The sequence below is a fragment of the Balaenoptera acutorostrata genome, chromosome 3, assembly GCF_949987535.1.
Source record: "Balaenoptera acutorostrata chromosome 3, mBalAcu1.1, whole genome shotgun sequence".
NCBI lineage: Eukaryota > Metazoa > Chordata > Mammalia > Artiodactyla > Balaenopteridae > Balaenoptera > Balaenoptera acutorostrata.
In genome coordinates, this window is record NC_080066.1 from 68563408 (window position 1) to 68580199 (window position 16792).

A 16792-nucleotide genomic window follows, 5' to 3' on the forward strand; every position below is an offset into this window, starting at 1 on the left:
CCACTCTCTGCAGGGTCCAGCCTCTTCCATGCCACACCCCCTGCCCATGCTCAGCCTTCCGAATGGTCTGTCCCTCCTGGTGGGCAAACTCTTACTCATTCAAGGTCATCTCATCTGGGGAGCCTTTCCTCATAGTCCTAGAGACTAGGTACAGTACTGTCTTCTCAAAACATCTTTTCACACGGCTCATGGAGCCCTTAGCCCAGTGTGTAGTTTCCACACTTGTAGGTCTACAAGTCTGGTTTCTCCCACTAGTATATGACCTTGGGGCAAGAATCCTTCCTCTCTGCAACCCCAGCACTTAGTCAGCACAAGCCACAAGATCCACAGACTCAAACTGGCCCACAGATGTACGGCTCAAGGGCCAGTGCAGTGATTCAAAATGTTCTGAATTGGTTGCCAACATTAAAAAAATCAGGCTATGTCCCATAAAAAATCTGGATTTCTTGCTTTTCTTGAAACACCAGAAATCAGAAGATCTGGCCCCTCTGGGCCCACATGTCCACTGTTGCTCCTTCAGGGGCTAAGTGGGTTGTCCCAGTCCTGCCCAAGCCACCTCCTTCATCATGGTTCTTGTCTGCGTCTTGTAGACACTTGAACGCTGAGCCCTGGTAGAGGCATGCTGTAGGTAATTAAAAAAATATTGCTGGGAATTCCCTGGTGGTCCAGAGGTTAGGACTCCATGCTTCCACTGTGGGGGACATGGGTTCGATCCCTGGTCGGGGAACTGGGATCCCGCATGCTAGCCGGTGCAGTCAAAAAATAAATAAATAAAGTTAAAAGAAAACTGCTGAAGAATGAGTCTACTTTGACTTTCGAAGCAGCCAGTTCAGAAAGATCTATGCGTGAATCAAACAAACTGCATTTCTTGTTAGACAGCATTTCTGGACGACAGCTGGGGACAATTAAATTACCCCAAGAGGATACACTGCGGCACCTCCACACGATGCACTACTACTCAGCAATAAAAAGGAGCAAACTACTGACACCCCCAAAGCCATGGATGAACCTCAAATACATTATGTTGTGTGAAACAAGCCAGACACAAGGCTGCCTGAGTGATTCCACTTGCAGGCAGACCTCGTTTTACTGCGCTTCGCAGATGTTGCATTTTTTACAAATTGAAGGGCCGTGGCAACTCTGCATCAAGCAGGTCTATCGGCACCAGTTTTCCAACAGCCTTTGCTCACTTTGTGTCTCTGTGTCCCATTTTGGTAATTCTCGCAGTATTTCAAACTTTTTCATTATTATTGTATTTGGTGGTCTGTGATCAGTGACCCTTTTTTAAAATTTTTTATTTTTTGGCTGGGCTGTGCAGCATGTGGGATCCTAGTTCCCCGACCAGGGATCGAACCCTTGCTCCCTGCCTTGGAAGTGCAGAGTCTTAACCACTGGACCACCAGGGAAGTCCCTGTAATCAGTGATCTTTGATGTTACTACTGTAATTTTTTTGTTTTGTATTTTTCAATTAAGATATGTACATTGTTTTTTAGACATAATGCTATATTACACACTATTAAGTGTGTATAGACTACACTATAGTGTAGACATAACTTTTGTATGCACTGAGAAACCCAAAACTTTGTGTGGCTCGCTTTACAGTGATATTTGCTTTATTGCAGTGGTCCAGAACAGCAATATCTCCAAGGTATGCACGTATATGATATTCTGGAAAAGACAAAACTATAAAGACAGAAAACAGATTGGTGGCATGGCCAGGCACTGGGTCCTAGGAGGAGCTGACTACAAAAGGGCAGAAGAGAATTTTGTAGGGGGGTGACGGCAACATGCTATCATGATTTTGATGGTGGTTACACGCTGTATGCAGCTGTTGAAATGCACAGAACTGTACACTAAAAAGGATGACTATTACTGCTGTAAATCATACCTCAACAAACCTGGCCTTTAAAAAAATTACCAAAAGGAATTTTTGTCCTAGAATTTTTGTTCTGTCTCAATACAGAAACTTGCATAAAAGAAAGTTTCCAGTGAGAGATTCCTAAGCCCTGTTTGGTGGACCAAGCAGACCTGGGTCCCTTTGCCCCTGCGGTGACGTTCTCTGCATACCCACTGCAAGGAACCTTGTAGTGTAGCATGGAGAAAGGGTCCCTGGGAATGCTGCCGCTTGTCCCCACTTGTCCTGTAATGTCCCCACTTTGGACAAGTGTAGCTTTCCGCCACTGGCACTGGAGCTAAAAACAAGAGACTCTTGGCCCAAACTAAGAGCCACTGAATTAGAATCTCTGAAGTTAGACCCCAGGAACCTGCCACTCTGATGTTTACAAAGTCCCTCAGGTGAGTTCAGCATATAATATTTGAGATACATCATATATTGGTTTTAGGCCCTACAGACAGTAGTTCCCAGTATGAGTTCCAGGCTGGGGAAAACAATGAATGGTACCTTTCAAAGACACTGATGCTCTGCGCATCATTATTATTATTTGTGTTAGTAATTGTGTTCACTGCTGATTCTAATATCCAACCTCAGCAGGATGCTTCAAGCTTACAGAACGCCCTGACATGGATGACCTCATCTAATCCAGGCAGCTGGCTGGCTTGATTTATCCCCATTTATTAGATGAGGAAACAGAGAGGTTAGGTTGCCTGCCAAGATGGGGCAGGGGCAGGACCTGTGACCCTGGTGCTTTGAGTCCAGCTCTCCTCTCTTTCCATCCCTCTGTCCCTCTAGCTCGAAATCCTCCTTCCCACTGGAGGATGAACTGAGGAGGGCTGAGCAGAGAGGGAGGAAACAGAAAGGGTTTCCTCTCAATCCAGCTGTCAATAAACCTGTCTGTGTTCCCTATGCCCTGGCTCAGAGCGGCTGCTGAAATGATGCTGAGGGGGTGGACTGCTCAAGGTACCCGTCTCCAATCTCATTCCTAGCAAGTGGCACAAACCGGAGTTACCCAGGAGCTGTGGGTTTATCACAGGAGTTACCCAGGAGCTGTGGGTTATCACAGGAGCTGTGATCCAGCAAGCAGTGATCACACCCGGCCCTAGCTGCCTGTATCTGCCACTCCCGGGAGCATCAGGAGCCTGGGTGCTGGCATGGAGAAGCCCTGCAGGATCTCCAGAGCAAAGGAAGCTGAAGGCTGCCCTTGGCCTCTCCCACCAGGATGCCCAAGATGACTCCTGGACATTGTCCAAGATGGTCTCACCCACTTCTGTTTCTTTAGGAGGGGACGGGGTGGAACTGAGGAGGCGGGATAAACAGGGCAATGAGTGGGAAAGGCTGGAGGTCATTCCTGGCAGCTTGCTCATGTTGGATACTGCCAGCATTCCCACGTGACCTTCCAACAGTGCTGCAAAGGGCCCATGGTCTCTGTCTAGCTGCTTCAGTTCTCACCCCAGCTCTGCCACTCTGGAAAGTCTTGGGGCTTCAATTCCAGAGGCACAGGGTGAAGGTGAAAAGAATTGAGCCATATCCTTGCTGCATGACCCTAAGCAAGTAACATCACTTCTCTGAGCCTCGGTTTCCTCATCTATAAAATGGGGATGTCATTAATAGTGTTTACCTCGTAGAGTTGATGTGAAGATTAGATTCCATAAAATATAAAAAGCATCTGACACGTTCTAGGCCTCTATAAATTTTAACTGTCACCATTACCACCACCATCCTCAGTTTCTCAGTCTGTGAAATGGGAATAATTCTAAACCCTGCCCTGCCAACCTCACAGGGGTATTATGAGGTAAGGTAAAACTGAAAATTCCATGAGGACAGAGCCTGAGTCTGCTTTGTTCCCCTGATGCATCCCCAGGATTTAGAATAGTGCCTGGAAATATTAGGTGCTTAGCAAATATGAATGAATGAATGAATGAATGAAGTATGGGGATGTATCCTGTGACTCTGAAGGTACTCCATAGGGACGAGCTGCTTTTGTTTCTAATGAGTAGTCGGTGATGTCCAATGACAGAATGGGTCATGTTGGGAAGTGCTGAGTTCCTCATCACTGGAGGCAATTAAACTGGAAGGTCACTTGGCACAGGTGTCAGAGATGGGACTCACACATCAGGTTCAGGTTGAACTGGATGACACCTCGAGAGTCCTTCCAACTTATGCTCATGCATTCCATCCCAAATCCTTCAGCCACCAACTACCTTCTCTAGCCAATTCACATTCAAGTGAATGTAAAACCAGCCCTGGCATCCTCATGCTGTGGTCACAGACTCCACCCAGATGCATGGCCTCAAACCACACTCACGTCCACACACACTTACTCCACTTGGCACACACAGCCACTCACCGAGCGGTTGTCACCATCATCACTAACAACGGCAGCAGCTGAAGTACTAAGCGCTCACTGAAAACCAGGCTTTGGCCAAGTCTGCCACCGACCTGGTCTCATTCAATTCTCACTCCTAAGAGGAAGGACTCATTATTCCCATTTTAAAGATGAAAAACCAAGAATCAGAAAGTAAAATGACTTGCCCAAGGTCACATGGTTGGCGGGAGCTGGGTGCAAAGCTCAGCTCTGTCTCGCTCCAAAGCCTGTCCTCTTGAGCCACACTGCCTTCCTAACACAAACCAACAACCAAACCAAAGCAAATTCAACTGGTTCTCACAAGGCTGATTCCAGCGCAGCTGACATCCCAACCTTGATGGCAGCGCCAACTGAGCAATCTGCCCATTGGGAAGGTAGGTCATGAAGCCAAAGGCACATTTTCACCTCAAGTGCACGTGCACTGGTCTCCAGGTTCATGCAAGTGTGGAACCCCAGCCAGCAGTGGACTCCTGCTGGGGCATGAGCAGCACATGGACCCCAGCCTGCGAATGGTTCCAACCCACCTTTGTAATTCATCTCTATTACTGCCTTCCTCAACCATACATCACAAACTGGACCCTTCCTGGTCACCTCTGGGCCTCTGCCTTATCAGGAATGCCTTCTCTTCTCCTGGCAAACCCTATTCTCCTGCTCGGCAAAGCCTCTTTGATCCCTCTCTGATCATCCCTCCTCCGTGCTCCCTCTATAACACTTGCTCCAGTCCTCCATTCCAGTACTTACTGCAGTGTTCTCTGCCTCGTTGTTTACGTGTCTGCCTCCCTTGCCAGACTGTGAGTCCCTTGGGGCCGGGGCAGTGGCTGATTCAATGTGCAAGTCCATCTGTGAGCGCAGGGCCTGGCACTGCAAAGATGCCCAGTCAACACGGTGGTTTCATTACTAACGGCCAGGAAGGTCCCCACACAGGGCACCGGCAGGGTTAGCAGTGGTCATACAGTGGAGACTTTTCACTGCTGATATAATCCATCCACATGGAGCTGAGTAACAAGCCCATTAGTAAGCAGGCGAGAAGAACATCTGCGGCTCGTTCAGAAAGCAGTAACTTCCCAGAAGTGGACGGCGTGGCATCGGGATGTACCGTTCACACTGCTCCTAAGTGGAGCCCGGCCAGTAGACTGCCTTGCTTTCACCCAGCTGACTTTCTACCATTTGCTGGGGGATTTCATCACAGAAACTGGCTCCCCACCCGACCTTGCCTGACACACACGGCAGGATGACCTGGAAATCCTCTAACCCTGGTCCTGCCACAGCTGGCTGGGTGATGGCAGGCCCACCCCATCTCTGGGCCTCAGTTTGCTCATCTGCAAAACGGGAGAAACAACCCCTGGTACATCTGCCCTATAGGGCTGGGGTAAAAGGGGATGAGTGAGTAAAAGACGGAAGGCACTTTGGAAATATAAAAATGATTCAAAACCAAGATGCGGGGCCAGATAAGGTTGGAAGAGGAGGGCTCTCCTCACTCCTGTGGCTTCAAATCTCCTACAAGACCCACAGGCAAGGTCCTCTCTGGGCCTCGGCTTCATCACTTGTCAGATGGGGGGTTCAGCTGAATCAGTGTTTTCCAAACTTCATAATTTGTGTATCCCTGGCAACACGTTTTCACCATCTCTACAAATCACCTGAACCATATTTATTTTAAAATTTTGTTTAAATTGACTCTTTCTAAAATTTGAGCATCTGCTTGAGACTCATTCTAAGCAAATTTATACATGACAAAACTGGTTTGATGTGTTAACTACATTTGTTTCTAATACACATTACATAAATATGTGACAATTAAACCAAACCATGTTCATCCAGGTCCCACTGAAACCATTTTGTGCACCACTAGTGGCCCATGTCCATTCTTTAAGAAACACAGAGAGAGGATCCTTCAGGTTCTTTCCAGCTCCAACAGCCCAAGGTTTACATCTGTGTGATGCACCCACATGGCACCCAGCCCTGGAACAGAAGCCCTAGGAGATGGTAAGATAATCCCCACTTTCCAGAAGATTCCAATCTTGTTTGTGAAAAACTGTTTTCCAGTTGCTTCAGTGTGCTTTACTTGTATTTTATTTAAAGTTTGCTCTAAGGCATTACACCTAAATGTATATATTATAGGGGGATGAAAAATTAGGTAGGTGACAAAATTCAGATTATAGGAAAGTCAGGGTAGGAGAACTAAGGCAAGGCAAAATGAATATATAAAAGGCTTACTGGAATTCTTGAATGCTCCCTGGAAGAGTACCACAGATTGGAGCTCTGAGCTTCCTAGAAGCCAAAGTAAAAATGGAAACATGATTCATTCTCCTTTCATTCCCATCAGCATGGTATATATAAGCAATGTTCCATCTGCATCCCTGAGATAAATATGATGTGCTGGTCTCTGAGGCGCTGACCTAGGCAGAAAGATGCTGTTCCCTTCTACTGACAGGTGTCCTTGCCTCTGTTTGAGCCCATCTCCTGTACTGATGCCACTGTGCTCTTCCCCCAAATACAACTTTGATCAGATCACTTCCCTTTCTCAAAAATGTATCATGTTTTCCTCTTACCTCCAGAATGAAATTTAAAAATTTCAGGCCAATATTCATGCATCCCCATGAACTAGCCCCAAAGTATCTTTAGGGTCAAATCTCTGGGAACCTCATATTTGGATCTCAGTGAAACTGCCTGAGTCAAATCTTGGCTCTACCACTTAGAAGCCATGTAACCCCAGGCAAGATACATAACTTCTCTCAGCCTCAATTTCCTCGTCTTTAACATGAAGACATAAAGAGCTCTGTCTCATGGGGCAATTCTGAGAACCGAATGTGATGACCCTGGAAAGGCACTGCTCACATGCCGTTAGCTCTTCTGCAAGGCCCTCTCGTATCTCCTGGCCTGTGCTCTTGCTGTGGCTTCACTCTGGCTGCCTTTCCCCTTTCTTTGTTGACTGAAATCCTATCATTCATCCAAATGCAGCTCAAGTGCCACTTGAACCAGGGGCTTCCCCTGATTTTCCCAATCAAAAGAACCCATTCCTTGCTCTCTTTTCCCACAGCACGTAATTTATATGCAATACAATACATGCATTGTGTGCAACACTCAGCTGCGTTTCTCACCCTGGAGGGTTACCTCCTACTAGTAGGTTATAGAATCCAAGTGGTAGATTGCTACTGTCACAAAAAAAAAAAAAAAGAGAAGAGAAGAAAAGACTAGAAAATATCAGCATGCATGGCATGACTTTGTATTTAGTTTTGTATATATAACATACATGTGTGTATATGTGCTTGGTCACAACACAAAATGATTTTCTTACTAGAAGTCACAGCCAAAAAGTGTCTGGAAGCCGCAGCACTATCTGTGGGTTCGTGGAGGGCAGAGACCAAGTCAGGTTCACCTCTGTGTCCCCAGCAGTTAGCACAGAGCCTGGCACATAGTAGGTACTCAGTAAACACCAACGGAAGTGAACTGAAAATCTAGTAATCCAGAACAGTGCGTTTACTGGGGCATTCCAGGTGCCCGAGATTCAACTGTAAACCCTCATGTTCAGCCACAATTTCTGGGGGCCCCGTTCAGGCACAGGGTCCATTCAGCAGGATTGCAGTTACCCAGTGGGGATTTCAAAATCGAGGATGCTGGGAGAAGAACAGTGTGGCTTAGTCCCTGCTTACCCAGGACCCCCTCACAAGACTCCATTTTCATCTTCTATAAAATGGGAGTGATGATGCCAGCAGCACCCATCCCACAGGGAGAGAACGCAGTGAGGAAAGGCCTAGGGTTGATCTGGTCCTGCTCTTCACATCAAGTTTGCTGAGAAAGAACACACACAAGCACATGCTTATCCACATACACATGCATTCACATACTCACACTCACACGCACACACACACATAGTTACAGACATGCACATACACATACATTTCACAGGTGGGAGCATGGAGGCCCAGTGAGGGCAAGCGACTTTCTCAAAGTCACACAGCAGACCAGGGGCAGAGCTGGGACTAGACAAGTCCCTTGGTTCCCAGACCAAGAACGAAGAGAGGACAAATGATGTATTCAACAGAAAGATGTTTGGAAAAACACAGAAGGTCCCTTTCAAGAGTGAGAGGCGATGTCAGGCCCAACTGCACGATCTGCAGAGGCAAGAGGCTGCGGTGGCCGACATGTCCCTCTCCTCCCGCGCTGCCCCTGCGTTCCGGCCCATCCCCAGCTGCCAGTCCCCTCGGGCCACCTGTGCCAGGACAGCACCTGTCCTGCTCTGTAGAGCCAGAGGGAGCCGATGTCTTTGGAAAGCATGGACTTGGAGGCAAATAGACCCGGCTGTTACTCAATCCCAACAATTCCTGGGCCATTTTCTTAACCCCTCAGGGCTGTGGATTCTCATCTGGTAACCACAATTACTGCTCCACTTCCATGATTCTTGGGAGAATGAAAGGAGACGAGGTAAGTTAAGGACCTGGTAAGTGTGTATAAACTTTAGTTCCTGCCCTTCTTCCCTCTTCCTCGAAACCCTTTATTCCATCCTCAGAGATTTCTTCCAAACAAAAACAAAACACCTCTGACCATATCTTCTCCTGCTCTAACACCTTCAATGTCCTACACCAAGAGAAGAAAGTCCAAGCCCCGCAAAACACTCAAAATCCTTCATGGATTGGATTCTGTTTCTTTACCTCGTTAACCCTTTTGTCCATCAACGGAGCCATCCGTTTTGTCCATCCCCTGTCACCTGGGATCACAGGGTTTGCTGAGAATGAACACACACACACACACGTAAGCACACACTTTCATGTATACGTGTGTGTGTGCACACACGCACACACACACACAGCGCTCTCCCCTCAGACTTGCCTTCCCCACCTCCTCCTTTCAAAACCCCAATTCCAAAGCCTTCTCAGATCCATGCGGTTGGAATTAGTCTGCCTGTGTGAGTTTAGTTCCAGAACTGAGCGCACTTCAGCACGCCGTGTCATCACTCCTTGCGTGCCGGCCTGTCTTTCCCCCGAGACCACGAGCGCCCAGGAGGTAAGACCCCGATCTTGGGCCGCTGGGTGACACTGGGTCCAGGCACCCAGGGCTCTCACTGAAGACTGCGGTGCGGGACTCCCTGTGTGTGTTGGGGCCCACGCGCCAACAGCTGCACTCACAGCCTGTCAGAATCACTCGGGCTGTGGCCTGGAAGATTTGCACAATTGCTCACAGCACCCAGCAGGCATTTGAATCTGGATCCAGGGCAGCCACTGGCTTTCAAGGGAGTGTGGCATGGCAGAAAGGTCAGCAGGCCAGGCAGCAAGAGACCCTGGTGGGGGCTGGGTGACCTTGAACAAAGACTTCCCTTCTGTAGGAGTCACAGTAAAATTCTGAAACCTATGAATAACACTGAAAATAAGGCTACATGCCTGTCTGAGAAGGAACTAGGACAACCGAGAGCTTTTTCAAGCTACATGCATCCTGCCCAAGATTCTTAACTCTCCTCCTCCTGATAAATGTATATCAGAATCTGGGATGGTAGAGAAGAGGCATGAATATTATTTTGAAAGGTCCCTGAGATAATTCTGATTAGTCACGTCCCCAACAGCAACTCAGTTAGGCCCACGATTATACTGTTCGGCACCGAAGCACAAGCTGTAGAGTCAGTCCTTGGGCAATCTACACCAGGGCACGATGCTCAACCAACCCAAGGCGGGACACAATGCGCTCCAGGCAGAGGGCAGGGCAGTGGAAAAAGGGTTCTTCCAGCACAGAAGGGAGAAAAGGGTTTGCTGGCCAGGGCTGCTGGGTGGAGGGAGTGAGCCTGCGTGTCAACCACCAGCAGGTCTGGCCTGCAGAAGGGGCTCTATAAATGGCAGCCTCCTCCGCCTTCCTCCTCTGGGGGAAGTCTGTCTTCCATCAGGCAGGAAGCATCTAGGAGGGGAGGCTATCCATCTTCCTTCTCCTGCTCCTCTGAGCCTGACCACAGCCTCTGGCTCAGGAATGGGTCCATTACAAAGGCTCGAAAACCCTTTCTCATTCCACAAACATCTACTTGGTGACCCTTTCTCATTCCACAAACATCTACTGTATGGTTGCCCCATACCAGGTGCCCCAGTTAGGGGCTCCAGCGGAGCAAGACCCGCCTGCACCCCTCAAGAGGCTCCCCATGTGGGGGGATGACTGACTTTCTGTCCACCCAGATTAGGAAGGTCCCCATTAGTCCCGTCTCTTGGGTGCCTGAGGCGCTCAGGCCACACCACAGGTGCCCCAGGGAATTACTGGCTGACTGGAGCCAGGGTTAGCCAGAGAGCCTCTGTTAATGACCAAACAGTGCGTTCTGAGCAGGTCTGGGAGCCCTGGGAGGTGGAGGGAGGGGGGACCGTTTCCCTGACTGCCCTGAACTTGCAGTGAGCCATCGATCCTGCTTCAGCCAGGAAGGCCGGCCGTGGTGTCCACGACGCCTCACCTCCCTCTCCGCTCAGAGGCCCCGCTGCAGAGCCCACCTCCTGCACGCAGCACGCCCACCATCCCATCCTCTGGGCATGCAGTGCCTGGTAAACAGGACTCTGCAGGGGGCAAGCCCCCATCCCACCCGGCTCCCACACACAGAAGCTTTGTCTGAGCTGCTGATGCATAATACATGGGCACAGGCCTGGACCAGCCGCGGGCCCATCTTGGACAACAGGCCCGTCACTAAGAGGCTGTGAGGGGCGCAGCCAGGACACAATGTGCTCCAGTCAGAGCTGAGGGCAGTGGATAAAGGGCTCACTGGGGCCCTGGAACCAGCCCCTCCCCCAGCGCACGGTGCAGGGGTGGAGAAGAAGGCTGTCCTCAGAGGGCCCCGGGGATGTCCTGAAATCCTCCCAGCCACTTTCCAGTGCAGCCTCCAGCCACATCCTTGACTCCTGGGCTTGGCTGTTTCTCCCTGCGGCCCGTGGAGAGTCACCCAGGACCCCTCCTTGTCTTGGTCGCCTTGGTCCTTCCTTAAATGAGTTTCTCTAGCAGGCACTGCCACCGTCGGGGCCTATTTTTCTCCCTGGGGTCTTGGGCTCCCTGATCTTGGCTACCCCAGAGGCCCCTCACCTACCCATACCCACACATCAGTGGGAAAACAACATGGAGATAACAGAGGATAAGAGAGAGACATAATGAATCATCACCTACTACGTACTTCCTAAAAGAGGCCATGCACAATTTTATGTCATAAAACAGCACCCTTTGTCTTGCAGGGTATTTAAGTAGAATAAATCCACATGCAGTCATCTCTATATAAGCAGAATTGGGGAATTACAGGTACAGCTGCTTTAGCAATAAGGATCTGGAAGATTTCCTTTTGAACCAACATGCAAACACACTGAAGACATGTTCAGAGGGTCTCGCTAGCATGGAGGTGCTTACTCTGAGGTCCGCTCCCAGAAATTCTGATTCAGAAGGTCTGGATGAGAGTCCAGGAATCTGCATTTGAATAAGCACCTAAGAGATTCCAATGCAGGTGGGCACAGATGATGCTTTAAGATGTATGGGTTAATGAAAAATTATAGGTTTCAAATACGCAAATAAGTACTACACACTGGTGGTTCACTAAACAATCCACAACAAACTAAGTCAATAATGATAGAGTTAAACTCACAGCAATTTTCAGTTAAAAAGCAGGAACAGCAGCAACTGGACGTTGGAGCCAACTCAAGACGACACCGAGGGCAAAGAATGCTTACTGAGAACTTCTGGATTTCTGGTACACAGTAGGAGCTTTGTCAAAGACTGCAAGGCACCAGCCATCTTTGTAAATGTTAAGGTCCCAATAAACTCTAGGGATGTACTAATTTGGGTTTCCAAATACCAAATATGGTTTGATAATCCTTGTTTTTCTTTTTTAACTTTTTATTTTATATTGGAGTATAGTTGATTTACAATGTTGTGTTAGTTTCAGGTGTACAGCAAAGTGATTCAGTTATACATATACATGTATCTATTCTTTTTCAAATTATTTTCCCATTTAGGTTGTTACATAATACTGAGCAGAGTTCCCTGTGCTATACAGTAGGTCCTTGTTGGTTATCCATTTTAAATATAGCAGTGTGTACATGTCAATCTCAAACTCCCTAACTATCCCCCCCCTGACCTTTCCTCCCCACCCCCGGTAACCGTAAGTTCATTCTCTAAGTCGGTGTAAAATAAAAATTTATGGAATTATGCTTCATTGGCTGTTAAGACTCCAAGGAAGGGCTTGCAATTCCAAATCTGTTCTCAACCCTTCAGGGAGAGACTGGTCCCTCTATATTCACTTTTGGTTCTTGTCAACACGCACATGTGTCTACAACAAGAGCCCTTAAGACCTTCATTAATTTTATCTATTTCTGGAGTCCACCCTAATAAAAAATGAGCAATGTGGACACATTTTACATATCAGGATGTTTCTGAAAAGTAGAAAGTTAGACCCACCTAACTGTTCAATAATAACAGGCTGATAAACTCAAGTATATTTATGTTCATATGACAGACTATTATAATACAAGCATGAAAAGTGTGTTTTTGAAGCATATACTATATTTCATCAAATCTAACACAACTGATTGTAGGACTGACCATTATTTTACGTTCTTCCGCGAAAGAAAAACATGTAGTGATAAACTAGGACATGCTGTCTATTGAAAATATATCCCAATTTCAGAAATCACAAAATGTGCAATATTGTAATCAATGAAATATAGTATAAATAATACCATGAGAAAATGCTCCTGATACAATGTTATAATAATAAATGCAAAATGTAGGATATACTTCAATACACTCATAGGGAAAAAAAAAAAGTGAAAGGAAAAGCAGAAAACCGCAAAGGATGATCCAGAATGAACACATATCATCTTTATAATCTGAAAAAGATATCATTTTTTAAAATAATCATAAAAATAAATCCACTGGAATGGGTAAACTCATGGCAAGCACGTGCACGTCCACAGAGAGCCAGTTCCCACAGTTGCACTCCCTTATGCTGAAGAACCGCAGATGGCTTAGGTTAGTTGTTGCTCAGTACATGGGATGGTTCCCAATGTTTTGCTAACAGAAGCTTTAAAGTGCTTCTTTCATTTTCCCTCTTGGGTTATCTCCTTGGCCACCTGCAGGGTGTGGCGTGGAAGGTGTCAGCTGGCAGCGCTGTGAGCTGGAGTTAAGGGACAGGCTGGTGTGTGAGGTCCATTTTCACTCAGATCCTATTTCTCTATATGTGAACATTCTGGACTGGCCTGAGGCCGTACTGGCCTCCCTAACCCACCTCACAGAGGTTGAAATTCTTCAACTGGGGAGCAGAGTATCATGCTCTGCAAGGTGATAAGTCATTTCAGTAAGTGAAATGAAAACATCCATTCCTCGAGAGATGGGACCCTGGGAGAGATGTACCCTCAGGTACTGAAGATGGATGTAGGATCTAGTCTGAGGCCAGGTTTCCACAAACAGAACTTAAAGGCACAAGGGGCTTGGGGAGGACGAGGGAGGGATGGGAGAGTGAGGGGGGGGATGAATGAGAGGAGGGGACGTGAGGGAAAATGCAGAAGGGACATGACACCAAAGGAAAGGGCACGAAAAAGGAGACCTGGTGCCTGGGAGACAAACTTCTCCAAGGAAAGCAGCAAGCCAGAGTCCATGCCCGCCTCCCTGCAGGGCCAGGGAAACGCCAGATCTCTACCATCTTTGGATGCCATGCCAAACTCCCAAGAGGTATCTGGATCAGTAGGAAAAAAGGGAAGGGGTGGAGGAAAGCAGAGGGGTGTGAAGATGCAGGAATCTCACACAGGATCCATATCCCCATCAGGATGTCCCCCGGCTGTGCCCATGCCCAGCAGCCCCAAGGGACCAGCCAACATGTCAGGAATGGTCAGAACATTGAACTGGGACCTGGAGACTAAGGTTTGAATTGTGACTCTTTCAAGTGACCTTCAGTACATCACGTGCCCTCCAGTACTCAGTGTCAGGAAATGTAAAAATGGAGGGCATAAATCAAGTGATCTTTAAGGTCCTTTCTGATTTGGACATCTATGGTTCCAAAACAGGTGCAACTCAGGGAACTCACTCATTTAAAAAATTTTTTATTTTATTTTTTAATAATAATAGTATATACTTAAGGTGTGCAACATGATGATTTGGTATATATCTATACACAGTGAAACGATTACTATGGTCAAGCTAATTAATACATTCATCTCCTCGAATAGTTGCCATTTTGTATGTGTGTGGTGAGAGCGCCTGAAATCTACTCTCTTAGTAAACATCCAGTATTCAATATAGTATTATTAACTATAGTCATCATACTGTGCATTAGATCTCTAGACTTGTTCATCCTATTAACTGCAACTCTGTACCCTTTTACCATGACCTCCTCATTTCCCCACCTTCCTGCCCCTGGTAACCACCATTCTGCTCTCTGCTTATACGTATTTATTTGGCTTTTTAAATTCCACATCTAAGTGAGATCATGCAGTTTTTTTTTTCTTTCTGTGCCTGACTTATTTCACTGAGCATAATGTCCTCCAGTTTCATCCATGTTGTTGCAAATGGCAGGAAATCCTTTTCTAAGGTTGAATAATATTCCACTGTATATCTACATCACATCTTCTTTATCCGTTCATCTGTCGATGGACACTTAGGTTACTTCCATATCTTGGCTATTGTGAATAATGCTACAATGAACATGGGGGGGTGCAGATAGCTCTCTGAGATACTGAATTCATTTCCTCTGGATATATAAGCAGAAGAGGAATTGCTGGATCATATGGTAGTTCTATTTTTAATTTTTTGAGGAACCTCCATACTGTTTTCCATAACGGCTGTACCAATTTACATTCCCACCAACGGTGTACCAGGGTTTCCTTTTCTCCACATCCTCACCAACCCTTATTATCTTTCATTTATTTTTTAACAATATCCATCCCAACAGGAATGAGGAAATATCTCACTGTGGTTTTGATTTGCATTTCCCCAATGATTTGTGATGTTGAGCACCTTTTCATATACCTGTTGGCCATTTGTATGCCTTCTTTGGAAAAATGTCTGGTCAGATCCTTTGCCCGCTGTTCTAACTGGGTTGTTTTTTGTTGTTGTTGTTGATTTGGTTTTTGTTTTTTGCTATTGAGTTGTATGAGTTCCTTTTATATTTTGGATATTAGTTCCTTAGTGGATATATGGTTTGAAAATATGTTCTCTCAATCCATAGGTTGCCTTTTCTTTTTGTTGATGGTTTCCTTCGCTGTGCAGAACATTTTAGTTTGATATAGTCCCACTTGTTTATCTTTGTTTTTGTTGCCTGAGCTTTTGGTGTCATATCCAAAAAATCATTGCCAAGGTTAATGTCAAGGAGATTTTCCCCTATAATTTCTTCTAGGAGATTTATGGTTTCATTGCCTTACATTTAAGTCTTTAATCCATTTTAAGTTGATTTTTGTGTATGCTGTTAAGATAAGGATCCAATTTCTTTCCTTTGCGTGTGGATAGCCAGTTTTCCCAACACCATTTATTGAAGAGACTAATCCTTTCCCCATTGTGTTTTCTTGGCACCCTTGTAGAAAATTAGTTGACTGTATATGCTCGGGTTTATTTCTGAGCTCAAGTCACTCATTTTGTTCATCAAACAATTACTAAACATATATCATCTGTGCAAGGCACAGCGTTAGGACCACAGGAGAAAATGCAAAGCAGAACGGGAGGCCACACTCACATTTGATACTTGTCAGGCACCAAGCTACCCTATATCAGTGACAATCCTAAGGGGCAGGTATTACTTTTTCCATTCTACAGACAGTAAAACTGAGACTCAGACCTGTTAGGTTATCTGCCCAAGGTCACAGAGTGGTAAGCGGTTGAGTTGAGAGCCTAACCCAAGTTAACCCACTATGCCTCATCTTCCTGCTAAGAAAAAGAGCTCCACTTTTGCCATCAAAGAACTCACAGTCCGGTGAGTGTCTGAGTTAGCCAACCAACAAACAGCAATACTGAGCGGGAGGCAGAACAATGTCTGACTGACCCAACAGAGAGATGAAGGAGTAGAGGAAAAGCTGGCATGGAGTCTGCCTGAAGCTTGACTCAGATTCCAGATTTGCAGTGCGGAACCAGGGGTAAGGGAGGGGAGGAGTGGCACTGGCATTTCGGGTAGAGGATACGGCACAAGGCGTGAATGCAGAGAGGGTGAAGTTCATGGGCCATCGGGAAAGGGCAAGGAGTCTGCTGCTGCTAGAACAAAGGAGTCTGGAGACAAGCCTCGGAAGACAGGTGGGGCCAGGCAGCAGGGGTCTTGGATGTCAAGTTAAGGGTCCGTAGTGAAGGGGTGCACCCCTGGACCTAAGCCAGCCCCCAGCCCTTCCTCCACAAGGTCAGGAGGAAAACGCAGAACTTCAGGGCAGGGAGTGGCTCACCACTTGCTTCCTAAACCAGTGGAAGCACCAGAGACCCCATTCACCCTGCGGAGCCGGGGCTCTTCCTCTAGGCCGCATCCATCCACATTTACTGAGGGCCGCTGGTGCCGGGCCGCGGGACTGCAAACTCCCTGAGGACAGGGCCCATTTCTGAGAGATCTTCAATGCCTACCCTGTGAG

The 16792-nt window shown here is 47.0% G+C and overlaps 1 protein-coding gene across 5 annotated transcripts in view; it reads right to left on the reverse strand.

Annotated features, from left to right (window-relative positions):
- The window catches only part of CORO2B (coronin 2B), a 141173-nt gene that overhangs the window by 93663 nt on the left and 30718 nt on the right, over positions 1 to 16792 (reverse strand). The window lies entirely within an intron of this gene.